This window comes from Balaenoptera musculus, chromosome 8 (genome assembly GCF_009873245.2).
Source record: "Balaenoptera musculus isolate JJ_BM4_2016_0621 chromosome 8, mBalMus1.pri.v3, whole genome shotgun sequence".
Taxonomy (NCBI): Eukaryota; Metazoa; Chordata; class Mammalia; order Artiodactyla; family Balaenopteridae; genus Balaenoptera; species Balaenoptera musculus.
Genome location: NC_045792.1, coordinates 15532436 through 15555990, shown reverse-complemented (window position 1 = coordinate 15555990; position 23555 = coordinate 15532436). Strand labels below are relative to the sequence as shown.

At 37.7% G+C, this 23555-nt stretch overlaps 1 protein-coding gene and 1 pseudogene across 4 annotated transcripts in view; one reads left to right on the top strand and one right to left on the bottom strand.

The window, feature by feature from the left end:
- SIK3 (SIK family kinase 3) overlaps positions 1-23555 on the bottom strand; it is a 244916-nt gene that overhangs the window by 112645 nt on the left and 108716 nt on the right. The window lies entirely within an intron of this gene.
- Positions 14801-15704, top strand: LOC118898960 (annotated as a pseudogene).

Below are 23555 nucleotides of genomic sequence, written 5' to 3'. Positions count from 1 at the left end.
TACCAGCAGCAGTTACTGTATACTGAACACTAACTGTATGCCAGGCATAATCCTTAGTGCTTTGCAAGTACTAACTCATTTAAACCTTACAACACTCCACATTATTATCAACCTTATTTTACAAATATGGAAACTGAGACACAAAGAGATTAAGTAATTACCCAAGATTAAGTAATTCATAGCTAGTATGTGGTAGAGCCAAGATTGAAGCCCGGGTATCTCGGCTTTGGAGTCAAATTCTTAATGATAACCCTACAAAAAATCTGGAGATCTTTCTGTGCTGTATATACACTGCTTCAGCATAAAACAGCTTTCTACTTTGCTCATAATTCTTAAGATACTCAGCAGCACACATATTTAAAAACAGAATGAACGATGAAAGACTTTTTAAAATTACTAAATCTAAACTTCTTCATTATTCTCAGTGAAATACTCAAAATATTGGGTTGCCCCCGAATATCTCTATATCTCAGTTTCAATTACTCAATCAGTATGTAATCAATGAATATTAGTTGGATGAAGGACCAGGACTAGGCAAATTCTAGCCCCTTTCAATTCTTAAAATTCTATGATTCTATACACTGGGGGAAGAAAATTAAATTTATACTAATTGAGAAAAAAAGGAAAAAGAAAAAACAGGGAAGCAAAAATGTCAATACTAAAAAGTTTAGCCCAAGGATATAAAGACAGTATGAAACTATACGTGGTAGATGATTCAAATGTATGAATGACCAACATAACAATAACTTTGTTTGGAGCTGTTTCAGATGTAGAATGAGGACTAATGGGAGAAAGGCACAGGCAGACAAATTCCAGCTCAATTCAGAGTTAAGCCCTGCCTAATGATGGAATGTGATAAAATGAGGTGGGTGTAGCTTGAGCTTCAGAGATTAACCAGACACAGCCTTCACTTCAATGAGCTCACAATCTAGTAGAGGAAAGACATATGTGAAACAGCCAACTATACAACATTGGAAATACAATCAATAAAGCTATGTACACAGTATAAGTAGAAAAGAGGATGAAGTATGACCTTCACTTGGGGGGAGAATAAGTAGACATAGGGAAAGACTTCACAAAGAAGAGAGAACTTGAGAAGAGACAGAATTGAAATAGGCAGAAAAGACGGAAGAGAATTTTATAAGGAACAACAGCAGAATCATTAACAAGTCCTACCAGCTGCTTGATCTTCTAATAAGTCTTGAACCATATGACCCGCGACCACTAGCATTTCTACTCCTCATCACTGTGTCAGATCACACACAGTGTGCTGTCTAATATAGTAGGCACCAGCCACATGTGACTACTGAGCACTTGAAATGTGCACTTAAAATATACACCAGATTTCAAAGACTTAATATTAAAAAGGGAATATAAGGGGCTTCCCTGGTGGCACAGTGGTTGAGAATCTGCCTGCCAATGCAGAGGACACGGGTTCGAGCCCTGGGCTGGGAAGATCCCACATGCCGCAGAGCGACTAGGCCCGTGTGCCACAATTACTGAGCCTGCGCATCTGGAGCCTGTGCTCCGCAACAAGAGAGGCCGCGATAGTGAGAGGCCCGCGCACCACGATGAAGAGTGGCCCCCCGCTTGCCGCAACTAGAGAAAGCCCTCGCACAGAAATGAAGACCCAACACAGCCATAAATAAATAAATAAATAAATAAATAATTTTTTAAAAAAGCTTCCAAGTTATTGCTATAAAAAAAAAAGGGAATATAAGCTATCTCACTGATAATTTGTACATTGATTACATGTAGAAATAACATTCTGGATATACTAGGTAAATAAAATATATTATTAAAACTAATTTCAATGAAAAGGCAACCCTATGGAATAGGAAAAATATTTACAAATCACATATCTGATAAGGGGTTACTATCCAAAATATAGAAGGAATTCATACAACTCAGTTTAAAAACAAAACCCAATTCAAAAATGGGCAAAGGACCTAAACAGACATTTTTCCAAGGAGGGCATACAAATGGCCAACAGGTACATGAAATGGTACTCAACATCAGTAGTCACCAGGGAAATGCAAATCAAAACCACAATGAGGTACCACCTCCTGCCTGTTAGGATGTCTACTATCAAAAACAAAAAGATAAATGCTGGCAAGGAAATGGAGAAAGGGGAACCCTTTTACACTGGTGGTGGGAATGTAAACTGGTACAGCCACTATGAAAACAGTATGGAGGTTCCTCAAGAAATTAAAAAATAAAACTACCATATGATCCAGCAATCTCACTTCTGGGTGGGAAACGAAAGGAAACGAAATCATTATCTCAAAGAGATTATCTGTATTCTGATGTTCATTCAATAGCCAAGGTACGGAAATGACCTAAGTGTCCATTGACAGATGAATGGATAAAAAAATGTGGTGTATGTATACTACTGAATATTATTGAGCCTTAAAAAAGAAGGAAATCCTGTCATTTGCAACCAGTGGATGAACTTGGAGGACATTATGCTAAGTGAAATAAATCAAAGACAAATATCACATTACCGCATGGTATCACCTACATGTAAAATCTAAAAAAGAAAGAACAAACGAAAGAACGAACGAACGAATGAACTAACAAACAAAAGAAAGAAAGAGCCAAACTCATAGAAACAGAAAGTAGAAAAGTGGTTGCCAGAGGCTGAGAGGTGGGGAAAATAGGGAGAGGTTGGTAAATGGGTACAAACTTTCAGTTATAAAATGAATAAGGTCTGAGGATCTAATGTAAAAAATGGTGACTACAGTTGATAACACTGTGCTGTATCATTGAAATTTGTTGAGAGTAGAACTTAAATATTCTCACCATATAGAAAAAAAAGATAAATATGTCAGGTGATAGATATGTTAATTAACTCAAGGGGTAAATCCTTTCACAGTGCATACATATCAAAACATCACACTGAACACTTTAAGTATCTTACAATTCTATTTGTTAATTACACTTCAATAAAGCGGGGTGGGGGGGGAACCTAACTAATTTCACCTGTTTTTACTTTTTGAAATATGACTACTCAAAAAGTAAAAATTAAATACGTGGCCCTCATTTTATTGGACAGCACTGGTCTAGAGGATACCAATAAGCTACCAATTAAAGCAGGTATTCCACGAAAATGACTTCTGAAATACTTGACCCAATACTGAGAATTGCCAGCCACCCATCTCAAAGAAACTTGGCAGGCTACAAGGCACTCAGTGCTCAACACTGCCTCGGGGAGAATCTTAAGGTCTCAAAAGTTGCATTCCAAGAACTCTATTTAATTCCATTAAAAAATGTTTACAGAGCAACTGACTGGCTTAAGGCAGCGCCCTCCAGCAACTCACTAGCAGCTACTCTCAACAGGGATTCTGTGAGAGAATTAAGTTTTACACTCAGTTTTACAGCAGTTCTCAAACTTTTTGGTCTTGGGATTCCTTCTCTTCAAAATTACTGAGAACCTTCAAAGAAGTTTTGTTTATATGGGTAATATCTATCAATATTTACTTAGAAATTAGATTAAAATTACAATCAGAAATTAAAACAGAAAATTTTAAAGCAGAAGAATACACATGCACACATTTCATCAGCCATCAGAGTAATCATATCATCAAATATCAGGTGGTCTTTTGAAATCTCCACTGTGTAATTATGAGAGAATGAGAGTGAAAAATGAAAATAATGTTTGAATATTTATAAAAAGAGTTTTGACCTAGGGACTCACTGAAAGAGTTTTGGAGACTTTGGGGTCCCTAGATCAAACATTGAGAACAACAAGGCATCATTGTATGTAATGAATTAACTTCTTGCCTATGTATCTAGAATGGTACTGAAACAGGAGGGAAGGGGGCAGAACACAACCTTTAAAAGAATGACATAGCCATAGGACATGACAAAAACTGGTTAGAACCAACTAAGTCCAAGATGGCGGAAGATGTGACTTCCGCTGGACCTTGAGCCTCATTATACGCTCATTGTAATACATTAGCGTATGCTAAATGACACACCCACCAGAGCCGTGACAGCTCTGAAGCTAACCATAAAAGGTCAAAAAGTGAGTGGTGGCCTAATTCCTGGAAATCCCCACCCCTTCCCCAAAATAACTGGAATAATTCTCCCACTCATTAGGCTATGAAATTACCCAGCCCATAAAAACTAATCACGTCGTATCTCGGGGCCTCTCACCTTCTGAGATGGCCCGCACTCTGTCTGTGTAGCGTGTTTCTCTCTAAATAAATCCACTTCTCACCTATCACTCTGTCTCTCACTGAACTCTTTCTGTGACGAGACATCAAGAACCTGAGCTTCATTAAGTCCTGAGACCAGGTGTGTGATCTCAGTTAAAAGACCGTGGGTTCAAGTCCCAATCTGAGTTTCACGGTTTCAGTACCACCTTTGGGAAAACTGAGAAAATCTTCACTCAAATTTTTTTTCCTGTAGGACTTAATTCCTTCTATAAGAATTAATTAATCCTCAGTTGAGATGGCTTCTAGAAAAGGAATTTAAATGTCTTTGCAATCAGCCTTGATGAAAAGCTTTTTCCTTTTAAACTTACTAGAAAATAGAATTGTCATCAGGAAACAGGTTTAAAGCAACCCCAAACCACCACAAACTACACAAGCTAGACTATAAGGCTAAACCTGCCAAGCACTAAATGGCCATGATTAAAGATGTACCATATGTACCACAGTCAGGACGTAGGCTGGTCATACTCTTGGGAAGATCCTGACCTTTGTGCTGGAACCAATCAAGGAGTTGGTATTTTAGTTTGTAACAAATATTCAGATCAAGTACTAAGGGGCAAAGACATACATTTGGAAAGAACCCATTACTCCATCCATTTTACATGCCATCATAACTGTTTCTGGGAAAATATGCAGCTGTCAAGCCTAAGGAATGACTGAGATGTTAGGATTCTAGCCAACTTCAGACAGGAGGATTCAACATGACCACCAATGATAATGGTCAGTCAGCTCTCAATGAATCCCAAAGGAAATACAGTTGACCCTGAACAATGTGGGTTTGAACTGCTAGGGCCCACTTATACACGGATTTTTCTTGATAGTAAACACTACAGTACTACACAGTCCATGGCTGGTTGACTCCACAGATGTGGAGGAATCAGGGATGTGCAGGGCCAACTGTAAGTTTTATGTGGATTAATCCCCGTGTTGTTCAAGAGTCAACTATAGTTTTAAATAAAAGAAAAAGAAAAAAAAAGATTCAACTATTGTTTAAAATATCTAGCAGGTCTTTAGGTGATTTTTATTTTTCTATACTTCTCTGTTTGGGCTGTACTGAAAACAGGGAAAATAAAATAGTTCATGCATGCACAATGTCTGGGGGATAGAGAATTGAGAGCTTACCTGCAGTGACAAAATATACCATGAAACATGCATTATTCTTGGAAGTATTTCTAAGGTGGAACACGGTATATTGTGCATAATTAATAAATGAAAATTTTCTGGTGACGACTTGGAATTCAAGGCATAGAAGGGACATTTTTAAGGCAAAAAAGAAAATAACTTCTCAGTTCCAGTAATTCCCATCTGGTTAACATTTACCGTCTCAGAAAACAGAAGTCCTAGGAGTGTCTCTAACACAATGGGCAACTCCCTCAGCCTAACTGACTTTATTGTTATTGTTATCTTAACATTTGCATGGTGCCAACAATATTTTGTATGCTTTACAGAACATTAAATCAACTCCTGGCCTGTAGGTTTACCACTTAAATGAACTGAACAAAAAGATATTTTAAAAAGGGATGGGGGGGTAGATAGGAGAAGAGGATGGAGTTGAAAAAAAAAAAATGAAGGTAAGGTTAGAATTACTTACAAAAATATCAGTCCCCATTCCATTTTCAGGTATTTATTTTGGATTGACCAAATCTCAGAAGTCTAAGAGGGGGATTTAGATTGAGACTGATGGCTTAATTCTAAGGGAGCTATTTAAAAGGATGCCCTGAAGCCTTTTTTAAAGGAAGAATTTAAAGGAAGGGAAGGAAAGAGGGAGAGGCCCAAAGAAGATTGGAGGGCAAACAGGAGCTTTGAGAAGAGAGGAGGGATTGGGCAGAAAAGCATAGAGAAATGGGGAGGAAAAGGGTAAGAGCTAAATGGTTTAACAAGGAAGTCCTAATAGTTTAAAGTGGCTACCAAAGCAAATGGTATAATGAAACAATACTAATTGTTACAGAAATGTTTTGAAATAAAAGAAAAACAGAGAACAGCAGTTAGTCCAAGGAGAAATTTAAAGTTATGGTAGGAAATTAAGCTATGAAAGATGAAATTTTCGTGCCAGAGAAGAAAGACTGGACATGTGAGTAAAGAACTTGGCAATGGCCTGGACTGTGAGGTCAGAAGGAAGCAGAAAGCTGAATGGATTTCAAGAGGAATTTTCTTAATGAAGTACATGCTACTCCTTCCTGGAGTGCCAGCTCATAGGTAAAAATAACACAGACTCACAGAAGGATTGTGCTCTTCCCAAGAATGGCATTTGTCAAGGAGTCTGTGTACTGTTAGGCACATTTAGATGTAGCACCTAGAACACTCAAAGCTTTTTAAATCACCAGCTGGAAAGAGAGCTAAGCTCAACTGGCACGGCGTAACTTTCTTAAACTTCCCCAGTGGAGATTTATTACACTGAGTATCTTGCTAACCTTACAATGAATGGTAGTGTTGTTCCCAGTGAACAAAGTCAGCAACAGTTCATATCTTAAATTGCTTTAAATTATATTAATATGCCCCCAAGGCCTAATAACATAGCCTGCAGTAGCAGGAGGCTGATTGAACCAAGGGAACACAATAACAGTTGAAAAACCATTCTACATTCCTCATCTCTTTGCATCTCCCAATTATTTGGTAATGAAGACTAAGGGAAAATAGGGAGCAATCTCCATTATCAGATAAGCATCTTACCCTCCCTACTTCTGAAACTCTTACCTGTCATGCATCCTTAGATGTCAGTACTGTGAGCTAATTGTCAAGATGTACATCTTCGTCAAGCCAGGCATTTCTAGTCTGAATGGTTATAACACTGGGCTGTCTGTCTTCCCTGCAGCAGCCCAGAGTTAGAGCCAGCTTCCCTGTGCCCATCAGGAACACTGCACCAAGTACCTTCTGAGGGGCTTTCCTAATCCCAGCTGCAAGCCATAAGTGTTGGCAGGAAATGCCCCCCTGGGATTCCACCAAAATGGGAATATTTTTGTGTGGTGGCTTTTTGCATTTATTCCGACTTCAATGAGTTCCTTTTATTAAGTAGTCATCACATTTTCAAACCAAACAGATTTTATTTCCATCATGAATGTCTATGTCTCATGTGCTGAACAGTGAAGTTTAAGTGACTTAAATCACTCGCCTGGATAGTCTAACTGGAACATTAATTAATTCTCAAATTTCTGATATTTATTTTAAAGGCAGGAGGAGGAATGCTGATAAACAACAGCGCCATAGAAAAAAATTTGAAAAACTGTTTCAGCAAAATATAGCTCATTATTATATGGATTATTGCTATTAGATTGGCCAAAAAGTTTGTTCAGTTAGTGAATACGTTGTTCAATACAGTTCTTGGTGAAAATGACTTTTATTTTTACTTAAAACTGAACGAACTTTTTGGCCAACCCATATATCACATGTATGTTAACATTATTGTACCCACATTAAATGTAAAAACACAAGTACATGAAGTATGTACTTCATATCACAGTTAACATTTAATAAGATTGTTCGTCCTTTCCCTTAGCAGGATTACATGCATCCTAAATTCTGACTTTCCATAATAGTCCTAAATTGACATTACAGTACAAGTCTAGAATTCTAAAAAGCTACTAGAAGTACCAGCAAGGATTTTACTTTTAAATAAGCTACCATAATTGTGTATTAATTCACTAAAATATTAAGTATAGTTAATAACAGTGAGGGTTTTTTAAAAAATCATTAAAAGCATCCACAATTTAAGCAAAAACCAACCTATTTATTACACTGTCGACTGGGCCCTCTTTTGATCTTATGACAATATTGTTTTTAAGTAAATGGATATGACTCCTAATTCACTGCCAAAGAGACCCAAAAGAATCTCCAGACATCAGAAATAGTTTCATTTAAGACAGACATATTTGCATAAATATCTTTTTAGAAAAGTAACAGACCATGAGAAACATCATCCAAAAAATCACAAGGAATGAGATTTATGAGATGAGAAATGAAGGGAGAATAGAGAGCAGGGGAAAAGAAAATAAAATGTTAATTGATAATAACTTCACACTAAAAGTAATTATCCCTCCCTATTTTTTTTTAATTAATTTATTTTATTTTTATTTATTTTATTTTTGGCTGTGTTGGGTCTTCGCTGCTCGTGGGCTTTCTCTAGTTGCGGTGAGTGGGGGCTACTCTTCGTTTTGGTGCATGGGCTTCTCACTGCAGTGGCTTCTCTTGTTGTGGAGCACAGGCTCTAGGTACACGGGCTTCAGTAGTTGTGGCACACGGGCTCAGTAATTGTGGCTCACGGGCTCTAGGGCGCAGGCTCAGTAGTTGTGGCACATGGGCTTAGTTGCTCCGCGGCATGTGGGATCTTCCTAGGCCCGGGATGAAACCCCTGTCTCCTCCATTGGCAGGCAGATTCTTAACCACTGTGTCACCAGGGAAGCCCTATCCCTCCCTATTTAAAGGTCCTTTTGAATTTTCCTGCCATCTCTGGGTCACAGATTTCTTTAGAGATCACACTGGCATTCTTTGAAACAAAGTCAAAGAAAATTCCAATAAATCAAATGTACTTTTCTGAGTAGAAGATGGCACAGAATAAAGAGTTCTGGTAGGAAAGACATAAAAACTAACACATACAGTAGAAGAACCTTTTTCCCTCTGAACAAAATCTCATAGAAGCTCTAATACGTAAGATGAGGAATGGGAGAAGCACCTACTCTGGTTAACTCTGGGTAAGAGGTTCAGAGACAAAAAAAAAAAAAAAAAAGAGGTTCAGAGACAAAACTTTTCAGAACCCTAGGGCTCTGGAGAACAATTCAGAAATCACTGGGACAGCAAAAAGAGAACTGGAGTGAGAGTTGAGATCTAGAAACATTTGTGACCTTGGGCATATCACCTTACCTCTATAGTCCTCAAGGTCCTTATCTACTAAATGAAAGGTGTGACTGTAAGTGACTTGCAAGCAGAGTTATCAAGACAAGGTCTCACCATGCCAATTCCTAAGTAGAACTCTGAGAGACTTTGGTGTTGCTTCTTTTACATTTTCATTTTATTTTTTTAAGTTCCAAGGTTCATTCACATAAAATGAATCAGAATCACTAAACAGTTCTCAATCTTGAAAAACTAAAACATTTATGCCATCTAGTTTTATAGTGCTATATGATATAGGACGACATGATAAGCCCAAAGATGTGTTTACCACATTTGAGATAACCTCAGTGAGTAAGCTCTTAAGTATTACCTTTCTTACTTAAACAGCAATTAAATATGTTGAAGCATAACACCACTGTCTACCTAGGAAAGCCTTGGCATTTTTGCTGCTAATATTTTCTCTATTGGTAAAATCTATATCTCCTACCACTAAGACTAAGAACACTGATAATCAATAATATTATTAATTTCCATTCCACTTACAGAACAAACAATGGTAGTCTAAATTAAATGGAATGTGATGCAGGCCACAATTAAATCAAACTAATTAAGCCATAAATTATAACCAAATTAGGAAGATGTCAATATAGAAACCAAAAATCCAAGTCTAAGAATCTTATCCAAATTTGATAGTTTCCACCTATAAAAAGAATCTTAGAAATGAGAAAATTAAAGTGTCAAGTTTGTTTTATATCTTTTCTTTGTGTTTTAGACAAGTTAATTCCAACATATTAAACATAATAAAAATAGCTTTAAATTTATTAAGCACTTAACACGTGCCAAGGCAGTTACTTTTTACTTTTTATTATGAAAAAGTTCAAATATATATAAAAGTAGACAGTAATACAATTAAATCATCAATCAGCTTCAACAATTATTAACTCATGGTCAATCTTGTTTCATCTATACCTCTACCAATTTCCTCCAAAATCCCAATTGCCATAACATTTCATTTGTAAATATTTCAATATGTACCTCTAAAAGGATTCACTCTCTTAAAACATAACTATGGAACACTTATCACACTTGAAAAAAATAACAATAATTATAGGCATTAACTCAATCTTCACAACAACCCTATGAAGTAGGTACTACTATCATTCCCATTTAAAACTGACGCACAGGGGCTTCCCTGGTGGCACAGTGGTTGAGAATCTGCCTGCCAATGCAAGGGACACGGGTTCGAGCCCTGGTCTGGGAAGATCCCACATGCCGCGGAGCAACTAGGCCCGTGAGCCACAACTACTGAGCCTGCACGTCTGGAGCCTGTGCCCCACAAGAGAGGCCACGATAGTGAGAGGCCCGCGCACCACGATGAAGAGTGGCCCCCGCTTGCCGCAACTAGAGAAAGCCCTCGCACAGAAACGAAGACCCAACACAGTCAAAAATAAAATAAATAATTAAATTAAAAAAAAAAAACTGACGCACAAACCAACCAAGTAATTTGCCCAGGTTATACGGTACTAAATAGCAGAGGCAGAATTTGAACCCAAGCAGTTGAGCTCTAGAACCTGAACCCTTAACTACACACTATGTTTTGCTGCCTCTCAAAACTAGATTTTATGGTAAGGAGTTCTCAAATATAAACATAGTAAACTGACTAACAAAGGAATGAATGACAGAATCAGAAGTCAGCAAAATTTTGAAACCGGGAAAATACAATACAGTACTTCACCTCTCCTCCAACTTCTTTCTTCATCTTCTGCTGGTATGCTCACGAACACCTCTACCTTCCTTCATTTAACATAATGCCAATTATTACAAGGTTTGTTCTTTTCACTACAACCAGCTCCACCAGGTTAAGCTGATATTTGGGATGTACTCTGTGACTAGCTTTCATCAAAACAGACTCACTGGGTGCAGTCCTACTCAAAATTAAATATTCTCTACAGAAGTCATAAGATGTAGCAGACAGACCCTAAGGTGACCAGCCTCCAGTGATTGCACACACCATACATTCATTCATGATTTTGTGTAATCTCTTCTCTCCCCTCCATCAAGCTGGAAGTCCTGATGAAGTAAGTGGCCATGTTTGAGAAGCTCCTAAGAAAAGGAACTGTGGATGGTCTCAAAGAACTGTAGGCCACCTCTCTAGAACCTGCGGGCAGCCTCCAGCCAACAGCCAGCAAAAAGTCAGTCATAAAGCCACAAAAAAATAAACTCTACCAGTAGCCTGAATGGTCTTTGGAGTGGGTTCTTCCCCATTGGAGCCTCCAGATAAGAATGCAACCCACCCAATACCTTGATTACAGCTTTATGAGACCCGGAGCAGAGGGTCTCCTGACCCACAGAAACCATGAAATAAAAATGTGTGCTGCTCCTACCTGGACTGGGGAGTCGGCAGTGACTCCTATGAGGAAGTGATACTTAACTGAGCTCTGATAGATGAACAGGCGTTAACTGGGGGGAGGAATGTTCAAAGGTCCCAAAATAGAGGTAGCATGGCAAACAAAGACTGAAAGAAAACGTGTGCTTAGAACAGAATAGAGAAGGAAGACCAGACTGAGGAGGGCCTCATAGGCCCTAGGAAAGAAAGTGATTTGGAGGACTTTATCCCGAAAGCTATGATTAAAAAGTTTTAAGCAGTGGGTACCATAACACCAGAATGTCCCAGAGACATCTTTAATTCAACTGTACAAAATCCAATTTCATTACCCCTATTTCTCATTTCCCAATTTCTATAAATGGCACTATCCTTCTTTTAGTTAGGAAATGACAAAGAGGCTACATTATTTTACATTCCTACCAGTAATGCAGGAGAAGGTTCTAATTTCTCCACATCCTCACCGATACTTGGTATTGTCCATCTTTTTTTAATTATAGCCATCCTGAAGGGTATGAAGTGATATTTCATTGTGGTTTTAATTCTCATTTTCCTAATGCCTAATAACGTTGAGCATCTTTTTATGTGTTTATTGGCCAGCTGTATACCTTCTCTGTTCATTTTTTAATTAGGTTGTCTTTTTATTATTGAGTTGTAAGAGTTCTTTATATATTCCCAATACAAATCCCTTATCAGATATATGATTTGCAAATACTTTCTCTTCATTCTGTGATCTGTCTTTCACTTTTTTAATGGTATTATGTACAGTACAAAAGTTTCTAATTTTGATGTGGTTCAATTTAATCTGTTTTTTCTTTTGTCCCTTGTGCTTTTGGTGTCATACCTAAGAAACCACTGCCTAACTCCAGATCACAAAGATTACTTCCATGTTTTCTTCTAAGAGTTTTACAGTTTTAGCTCCTACATTTATATCTATGATCCATTTTCAGCTAATTTTTGTGTATGGTGTAAAGCAGGGGTCCAACTTCACTCTTTTGCATGTGGATATCCAGTTGTCCCACCATCATTTGTTGAAAAAACTATTCTTTCTCCATTTAGTTGTCTTGGTACTCTGTCAAAAGTCAAATGACCACATTTGGCTTTTATTTCTGGACTCCTGAACCTATTCCACTGATCTGTCCTTACATATACTGTCTTGTCTCCTAGTTCTTGATATTCTACATGTTGATATTCACCTTACTCTCTTAAGGTTGGTGTTAATTACACAAAACAATGGGTTTTGTAAAGTCTCAAGCACCCAACACAGGACCTAGGACCCAGAACAACTATTTATAATTATTTAGCAATTATTAATTATTAATAGCAACTATTAATGAACCAAACCAAAAAGATTTCTGCTTGTGATTTAGGGGGAACTTTTTAAATTATTTTTAAAAAGGTCAATTAATAAAGCAAATATTAAAAATTGAGATGAAAATAACCTACCAACTTAGCAAAATAACAACAGAGAAATAGAACTAAGAAAGAACTGCAGTAACAGTTACTAGGCAACCACAACAATTACTAAAGGGGATGACTACTCCAAATTTTTATTCCAATTAATTCATTTATTAACATAAGTGTGTATGTTAGATCCTAACTACTTCTTTTAAAAGAGAAAGAAAGGACTGAGGTGCTTACAAAATCAAATACATAAAATAAGACAATTAAAAAAAAAATCAGTAAGTTCTTTCCTCCTATTTTCTCAAAGCTATAGTGCCCTTGGGAAAGGGCCAAACACTTCTAGATCAGCAGATATGCAAAGGATTCATTAGCATTAAGTCCATTAGTCTACAGGCAACACACACGTGGAAACTTTTAATATATGAAACAGGGACAAACTGTTAGACTCTTCAAAGAAGAATAGATATAGGAAGTTCTGGCCCTCACCTCCCCAAATCTCTGCTTTTTAACCAAAAAAGGATAAAGAAAAGTGAGGGTTTCTTTGTCCTCTGGTTCCTCCAAAGTAGGTCAGGTCTGTGCGTAATTATTGGCTTTAGCATTCCTTCAGAAAAGGAAGAGATGTCAATGCATGGAGATTTTTAAAAACAGCAGACTCAGGCTAGGGGTAGAGACAAAAGAGTGCCTCTGCTGCTTACCAAAAAAATAAACTAAGAACAGTCTTTTGTTTTTTAAAATAGTAAGTCAATTTTAAGACAGGTAGGATAAGAGGCCTAATTTCTCATTCTAAGGCTACAACCCCTGAACTTGAACTTGTGGATAAATCCTCCTTGTTTCATCTTCTTCCTAGTCATGCTCCCTACTTAGCAAGGTTGACATGAGGAAACCGTGAAAAATAAATTCAAAATATATTTACCGGAGGATTTTATATGTAAGAACATCTACCAAAAGATTAATTAAGAACTAGTATTTTGCATTACCAAATCTTTCCTTAGAAAAAAAATCACTCCGGGGTTCTTCTTAACAATATGCTCATAGAAATTTTTATTGTGAAATACGTCACATACAAACCACAGTTCCTTATGTGCTTTTCTATTCTAGTCCCTATCCCAAGACAATCACTATCCTAAAATTTATATTATCATTCCTTTGCTTTTCTTTACAATTTTACCCTATATGTATCACCAAACAACATATTATTTAGATTTGCCTGTTTTTAAATTTTATATCAAGAGAATCAGGCTGATCATTGTTAACTGCCTTTTTTGATCCTTATAATGTATTTATAATATTCCTCCATGAAGATGCATGCAGTGGTACCTAATTCACAATATTTATGCTAAATAGTCATCCTTTTACAAATATACCATCTTTATTATTGCTTTACAGTTGCTGGACATTTAGGTTGTTTGCATTTTTAGCTATTATGAACAGTATTTTAAATATTCTTATACTTGTCTCCAGGGCCATGAATACAAAAGTTTCACTAGGGTATATATTTAGGAACCAATAAGTAAAGCCAAGTTGTTTTCCAAAATGGTCATATCCAACAGTGGGACTGTTCCCACTGTTCCATATCATCACCAACAACTGTTATTTCTCATTTTTCCCAGTCTGGTGAGTGGTGGGGAGCAAAGAGCTCCTCACTGTTTTAATTTGCATTTCCTTGATGACTGAAAAGGTTGAGGATCTTTTCATATGTTCACGGACCATTTATTTCTGCCTCTGTGAAATAAACTTATTCACGACTTTCCTATTTTTTTTTTTAATTTGAAAATTTCTTTTATATTCTAGATGAACTTTGTCAGTACATCTTCTCTCAAGTTGTGGCTTATTTTTTCACTCTCTTTATGGTGTCTTTTTTTAAGTAAATTTTTTATTGAACTATAACAGATATGCAGAAACGTCTCCAAATTATAAGTGTAACCCACATACGAAAAAGCAACTTGGCCCTTTAGGCTCTATGAGCAGCACCATGGCGGTTGCCAAGAACAAGCGCCCTTCTAGGAGGCCTCACTTTTAGTCTAGCGCAAATTACCTAGACTATTTGAAGGTGATAAAAGCATATTATAAGTGATTTTTTTCCTACTGTGAAAAAAAAAATAGAACAAGCACCTTACAAAAGGCAGCAAAATGGGAGTCAAGAAGAAAGTGGTTGATCCATTTCCTAAGAAAAATTGGTATGACGTAAAAGCACCAGTATTCTCACTATAAGAAATATTGGAAAACCACTAGTTATAAGAACTCAAGGAATGAAAATCACATCTGATGGCTTAAAGGGTAGTATTTTTGAAGTGAGCCTTGCTGATCTGCAGAAGGATGAAGTTGCATCTTGAAAAGTCAAGCTAATTACTGAGGACGTTCAAGGCAAAAACTGCCTGACTAATTTCCATGGAATGGATCTTAGCCATGACAAAATGTGCTCCGTGGTCAAAATGGCAGACCATGATTGAAGCTCATGTTGATGTCAACACTACCAATGGTTACTTGCTTCATCTATTCTGTGTTGGTTTTACTTAAAAACACAACAATCTGATGCAGAAGACCTCTTACACTGAGCATCGACAGGTCCACCAAACTTGGAAGACGATGGTAGTAATCATGACCCGAGAGGTGCAGACAAATGACTTGGAAAAAGTGGTCAATAAATTGATTCTAGACAGCATTGGAAAAGATAGAAAAGGCTTGCCAATCTATTTATCCACTCCATGATATCTTTGTGAGAAAAGTAAAAATGCTGAAGAAGTCTAAGTTCGAACTGGGACTAAGTTTGAGCTTCATGGTGAAGGTGGTAGTTCTGGAAAAGCCACTGGGGATGAGACAAATACTAAAGTTGAACGGCTGGTGGGAATGAGCCACCAATCCAAGAATATGTTTAAGATTCAGATAAAAAATCCGATTTGTGGGGAAAGAAAGCAATTTTGGGTTCTCAATAATTTTTAAGAGTGTAAGAAGTCCTAATATCAAAAAGTTTGATAACTGCTAAATCAGACATATGTGGTATCTTATTCTCCATGCCACTAAACCTCATATGTCCCATCTCTTCTTTCTCTGTACTAAATTTCAGAAATTTCTTTCAGATCTATCTTCCACTTCACTCTTGAATTCTATCCAATCTATATCATCTTTCCATTGTGTTTTGTCATTTTTTCCTTTAAATTTATTTATTTATTTATTTTTGGCTGCATTGTGTCTTTGTTGCTGCGTGCAGGCTTTCTCTAGTTGCAGCGAGTGGGGGCTGCTCTTTGCTGCAGTGCGCAGGCTTCTCATTGCGATGGCTTCTCTTGCTGCGGAGCACGGGCTCTAGGCACGCGGGCTTCAGTAGTTGTGGCACGTGGGCTCAGTAGTTGTGGCGCACGGGCTTCACTGTTCCGCGGCATGTGGGATCTTCCCGGACCAGGGATCGAACCCGTGTCCCCTGCATTGGCAGGCAGATTCTTAATCACTGCGCCACCAGGGAAGCCCCTGTCATTTGTTTTTTATTTCTAGAAGTTCTGCTGAGACTGAGCTCTTCTTTCACACCTTCCTCAACAATTTTGAGTCTCTTCACCATACCGTATTTTTTTTTCATACCGTACTTTTAATCCCCTCTTTTATTTTTTAAACATCTATAGTCTTTACAAGACTAATGATTACCGCTGATGTTTTAGTTATCTAACACTGTATAACAAACCTCCCCAGAACTTTGTGCATTCAAACAACAACAATCACTTATTTTGCTCACAAATTTGCAATCTGCCCAGGGCTCAGAAAGGACAGCTTGTTTCTGTTCCATGTGGCACCACCTAGGGCTGCTTGACAGGAAGTTGGAGGATCCACTTTCCAGAGGCTTCTCACAAGGCTGGTAAATTAGCATTGGCTGGCAGCTGGCAGCTTAGGCCTCAGTTCATCTCCACATGGGTCTCTCCATGGACTGCATGGGCTTCTTCACAGCATGGTGATGGGTTCCAAGAATGAGCATCCCAAGAGAGCAAGGAAGGTGTGTGGCATTTCTATGACTTAGCCTCAGAATTCACATAATATCACTTCCATTGTATATTTTGTTGATTGGCTTTTGGTCAAAGCAGTCAGAAAGGCCTGGCTAGGTTCAGTGGAATGAGACAGACTCTACTTCTTGATAGCAGAATAGCAAGGTTCTAGAAGGGCACATGGGTCGGGAAATACTGCGGCAGCCATCTTTGGAAAATATAATCTGCTACACCTGACTCACTCATAGTTGCTTGTCTTCTTGTGCAAGCTCACATTTCTTTCAACTTTATCCATAAATATTTTGAGGTCTGTCCACAGAGATTTAAATTTGATTCTCCCAGACTCTGGGAATCACAACCAACTAGGACTACTAACAACAAAGTTAGCAGCTGAGAGATTTTCAGGCCTCACAGGTAGTACAAAATCCTGGTTGCAAATCCATGTGAGGGCAAGCTTCTGTTTAGGCAGTTTCTTGGGAGACTTTTTCCCCTTCTCCATTCAGATCCAAGACATTAACATGCAAGTCTCTGTAGGCAGGGAATTTTTTCTCCTATTCATCCACTGAGAAGTCACCTTTCTGGGATCCCAGTTTTATATAGGGCAGTTTCCAATATGACCTCCCACTCTGCTTGGACACTATTTTTTTCTCTTGTCCCTCCTCCCTTTTGCTCTAAACCCATAGGAAACTCTCAGCACAAACACCACCATCAGTGCTTACTCTACATTGTGGAATCATGCTTTCTAGTCCTTTCAAGGCCTTCAGTTGTTTTTCTCACATGGGCTCCAGTATTTCACATATATTTTTCCTTTCCCCAGCTTCATTTTAAAATGTTCTGACCAGAAGGGAATTCTCTGCACATCTAATCTACCATATTACTGTCAAAGAAATTACTCACCATTCATTTTAAGCTATTTCACTTACTAAAAAATGATAAATAATGTCAGGAATACATCTATGTTTTTAAAAGGCAGCTATGTAAAATATCATATTTACTTGGATGGAAATGCTTTGGAAAATGTCCTTAATTAATACACTTCCCACAAAGCAAATCAGAGGGAATTTAAACTTATTAGAAACGGTAACTTCTGCCCCAGATTCTTCACATCTTTTAAACTCTATTGGGCTCTATGCCCTTGTACGTATTTTTTTTTAAATTTATTTATTTTATTTATTTTTGGCTGTGTTAGGTCTTCCTTGCTGCATGGGCTTTCTCTAGTTGCAGTGAGCAGGGGCTACTCTTCCTTGAGGCGCTTGGGCTTTTCTCATTGCGGTGACTTCTCTTGTTGCGGAGCACACAGTCTCCAGGAGCGCAGGTTTCAGTAGTTGTGGCACTTGGGCTCAGTAGTTGTGGTGCATGGGCTTAGTTGCTCCGCGGCATGTGGGAATCTTCCCAGAGCAGGGCTCGAACCCATGTCCCCTGCATTGGCAGGCGGATTCTTAACCACTGAGCCACCAGGGAAGCCCCCTTGTACATATTTTAAACATGGTTTAGAACTGCACCACAACCCAAGGTAAAGGAAACTGTACCGATTTAAAGGAAAAAACAACAAACTATTTCTAGAGCCAATGTCTTAAGGTTAAAATTTAAAAAATAAAAAAAAGATGAGGTCAATGTCATGTAGGAAGAGGTAAATTCAAGTTCTCTTTGGCAAAATGAAAATGAATTAACTGGATTTAATATTCATATGCATTTTTTGAAACATATTCTTAAGACTAAAGAAACAGCAGTTCATGAAAAAAAGGAGCTATAAGCCACTGGAATAAAGCCTTTGTACGTCAGATCTCCCCACCATGCTGAAAGCAATGGCTACAAATTACCATATTCTCCAAAAGATGACAGCCAAACTCTTCTATCCCAGAGGAAAAATGGCTATTACAGCCGTTAGTCGGCACTGCAGGAGGCTTAAGAGCAAGTCACTGAACAGACCATTTATTGTTCTTCATCTTGTGCAATATGACCTTTCCAGCTCAGCCTGCTAAACATCACAGTGGTCCATGAGGAGAAAATCCACATGGAAGCAAATTCCAAAATGCAATTTACCCTATAGGCAGCTTGCTTTTCCAGATTCTTCATCCCACTTTGCTCTACTCCCCTCTGGGTCATAACAGAACTTGGCAGATGTTAGAATTTGCTATGTATAAACTCTGGAGCCCAGATTAGAAAACTCAGCAAAGTATGCATTTGGTACTGGCAAAAATGGTCGCTTTGTGCACTGATTCAGATTTGCTAACTTAGGATATCTACGGTTTCAAAAATGTGTCTACAACTGTTGAAATAAAAAAAATCAGAGAAAAGGCACGTGTCACACACATCCCAACATAGGCTTACGAGTCTTCTGAGATCATCCTCTCCATACCAACAAAATACCAAGGCAATTACACAATCTGTGGTTTCTTCTCATAATTGAAGAAATTAATAGCTTTGGATGCAAAACTTAGATAGCTTTACTCTGAGATATTCTCCCAGCCTTGGAGCTTTGTGTATAGAATCCCAAAGTACCAGTTACCAGACTCCCAAGTAGAGGTCTACAAAAGGTCCTTTTCATTCACTAGCAATCTTTCTTCATAGAAAACTTCAAAAATGTCTTTTGGAAGAGTTTTCCACTTATAAAAAGGGTCTGCAACAAACCCCTATTGTATAGTAGTTTGTGTTTACCAAGTTGATAAAAATCCATCTATACTGTATTTCATGTCGTAATTTATTGATAGTTCTTTTCCTTATATTAAAATCAAAGAGTTAGCATCCTAACAAGGTAGAGAGTACACAGGATACATGACGTATGACCAAGTTTAAAAGGGTTGAACCTGGAAAAGGTAATTGCTGTTTGAATTATAAGTAATCTGACATACTGATTTGGGGAGCAAAGCTACATTCTATAGTTTTAGGCAATGCAAATCTAAAGCATAACACAGCAATGAGTTTTCCCATCTGAGTAATAAGGGTATTCATATAAACTAATTACAGCCTAGAAATTAATTAACTGATCAAACTAGATGAGTTTACCCTTGGTAAGTTAATAAGAGCTTGCTTGTCCATCTGGACATTAAAATGCTAGTCAGCAGAGGTTTTGTTATAACTTAATCTGTTTTGATTTGCTTTACATCAGAATTCTTTTGGCCTCCATTTGTTCACCTACATCTCTGGAAGTTCCTTCATACACATCCAATAAAAGCAAAACAAGTACTTAAGCTTGTACATATGTTCTAAGGAGCTATCTTTTTAATAAATTTTGCATTTATTTAGAGCAATAATGTACATGCATAAAGATGTTATTGTTTAAAAAAATTATACTTTGTAATGCAGTCCCTTAACACACCCAAAAAAATCAGTGCAACTAATACCTATTCAATGAATTGTAAAACTACAAATAAAAAGGTCCTCATTTACTCCTGCATGGAAATTGAAGGACTTACTAGCATTAACCTCAATCCAGTATTTTAGACACACAGGCTTTACGGAGAAAATGAGTTTATAATTTCAGATACCTCTAACTGTCAAGTCACATAACCAGGTCTGGGTTTCTACGGGGCTGTGGTAGCTCACTTCAGTTAGTGAAGCAACCCATCAAGGGCATCAATCATTCTGGTTGGGGGGAAAAAGCATCAACATATTTGTTATATTTTGGATATATACATGTTTTTCAGTCCACTCTTCCACCTTTTTCTGAAGAACAATTTTTTTGTTACACTCTAAACTTCTGGCTTTTGATACCAAGTAGAGAATCCCAATGTCATTAACAGTGCAGAAGGAAGAAAAGAGCCTGGGCTTGAGGCAAGAGAATGAAATTGGAATTCCAACTCTACCACTTAGTTTCTTATCTGTAGAACAACTACTTTAATAAAGTTGTTATAAAGGTTAAAAGATAAATCACCTAGAACAGTAGCTGGCATAGAACAGATAACTAATAAATATTGGCTGTTCTTATTGTTATTAGTACCAACACTATTATTATTATTCTACTTATTCCTGACTGGGTCCCTACCCTGTTTCCTAGCAATTCCAAACTTCTGTCACTTTCTTCAAGCCCTCTAGCCAAGCTCAAATCCCTAACTTTCAACAAATGACCCACTCTGTGCTTGACAGAGAAAACAGACACGAAGAATTTCTTCAATTTCATGTCTCTAGATATCTTCATGCACCCAAATTTGCCTTTTCTTTTTCATTCTAGAAGAAGCAGGTCTTTCCTCCAACCTCAGGCAAGTAATAAGTGTCCAGTAACTGTTAGTCACTAACTATCATCTTCTTCCTCTTCCTCAACAAAAGGAATAGGAATTTCCAAACTCCATGTTACTGAAGACTGGCTGTTGCTCCCATTTCAGGCTTGGTAACTACCAACACTCATGTGATTATGGAGAATGGCTACTGGTTTTACAGTAATCGATTACTCTCTTCTTCATCCTCAAAATCCATTTAGCTGACATAAAGGAGGTCAAGTTCTCATAAAATAACTACTGTTTCAAACTCATAGAAACAGAAAGTAGAATGGTGGTTGCCACGGGCTGGGGGTAAGGGGAAATGGGGAATTTTTTAATGGGTATAGAGTTTCGGTTTTGCAAGATGAACAAAGTTTTGGAGTTTGGTTGCACAACAATGTGAATGTACTTAACACTACTTAACTGTATACTGAAAAACAGGTAAAATGACAAGTTTTATGTTAGTGTTAATTTTACCACAATTTAAATACATACATACATACATACATATTGGTACTAGCTCAAGGCCACCCCAATATGACCTCTGCCAACCTTTGCCCTGAATTCATTTTCTGGACCCCTATTCAAATTAGGGTGAAAGTTCATTTAGTTCACTTCAGTTTGTTCAAGCAAATTCCTGACCAACATCCAGATAACTTATATAACCTATGTTTTTATAAAAGATAAAAAAGATGGCATGTTGTTGAGGGATATTTGGGGGTTAGGATTGAATTCTCAGAGATAACAAGTACAGCATCTGCTTCCCTCCACCCAGCAGAAATTAATGTTAAAATAATTCTCCAAGAATACTACTCACACTCCCAGTGGAATCTTCTGACATTGGCACATAGGATATTTGGGACAGAGGTATGGAAGCGAATAAACATGTGGTAGAAAGCTCTCTTAACATAACCTGCTCCAGTGAAACTCACCAAATGAAACCCATGTTGTAGGAAAAAATTTGACCTGAGATGCAAATATTTATAAAAACTGTGACTTAAAGACCATCTATTTTTAGGAGGGAAAATATGCAGCAAATCTAACACAGCAACAAACTAAAATGCAGGGTGAAAAGATAATAGTAAACCATTTCAACCAGAATAAGAAACTGTACTTTTGAGAGTTATTTTTAAAATGTTAAATATTCACTCTTTACCTCAAGATGTTCAAGAATCATTATGCAGAGAACTGAGTGTGTTAAACACACACAAACACATATGAACAAAAGCTAGGTTTGGCTGTATTCACAGAACTTACCTGTAGTTGGGTGGTAAAACTCCCACTCACCTCTTGAAGTATGTAAAGGACATTACCTCAACACAGAACCATGTAATGTTAACACTAGAAATATCTTATTCCAACCCAAGCCCTTTGTTTCATAGATGATGAAACTGAAGCACTGAAGGGATAAGTAAAACCTACGTACAAAATAAACTATGAGATCCCAGCATATAAAAATTCAGTAACTTTCTAATATACCAACATTAATTTATAAGAAGATGTGATGATGATAATAATTTTTAAAATAACACATTCACAATAGCCACAAACTATCACAAGCCTTGGAAAAAGCATTACAAAAATGTGTGAGAATTTTATGGAGAAAACTAGAAGACGTTAGTAAAGGACCTAAAAGAGGACACATGCCATGTCCATAGACAGAAATGCCTAATGTTGAAAAGACCTCAATTCTCCCTCTTGCCCCTATATAAATAAGCCACACTCTAGTCTCTCTTCCAAATAAAACTACAATAAACAAAAGAATATTCTTCTATGTTGTGGGTGATAATGGCAAAGGGACGCAGGGGTAAAAAATATAAGGATAAACCAGGAAAATAAGTCATCTTACCCAAGCAGTTTAAACTTTAAATGCAGGTTTCTAGCCTATAACGCCTAGCCAGCAGCGCTCTTCCTTCTACATTCATTATTTCTGCGAGTTCAAATGTCCCTCAGATGATCTGTGTTTTCATGCAATTCTCTATATTTGCTTTAAAAATCAGTAAAGGGGGCTTCCCTGGTGGCGCAGTGGTTGAGAATCTGCCTGCTAATGCAGGGGACACGGGTTCGAGCCCTGGTCTGGGAAGATCCCACATGCCGCGGAGCAACTAGGCCCGTGAGCCACAACTACTGAGCTTGCGCGTCTGGAGCCTGTGCTCCGCAACAAGAGAGGCCGCGATAGTGAGAGGCCCGCGCACCGCGATGAAGAGTGGCGCCTGCTTGCTACAACTAGAGAAAACCCTCGCACAGAAACGAAGACCCAACACAGCCAAAAAAAAAAATATATATATATATATATAAAATTTATATATATATATAAAAGACTACTAAAAAAAAAAATCAGTAAGGGCTTTTAAAATGTAAAGTGAACTTTGGAAACAATGTAGGCAGACCAGAAACTAATTTAACATTGTAACTTCATAGCCCACCTTACACTTCTTTAAAGTCTGTACAAACTTGCACTTCAGTATTCTGCCACTGTGCTTCCTGAAAACAACATGGATACAAACTATCTTTCTAAGTCCCTACAGATCAAGAAAACAAGGTCAGCCCCCCACCCCGCCCACGC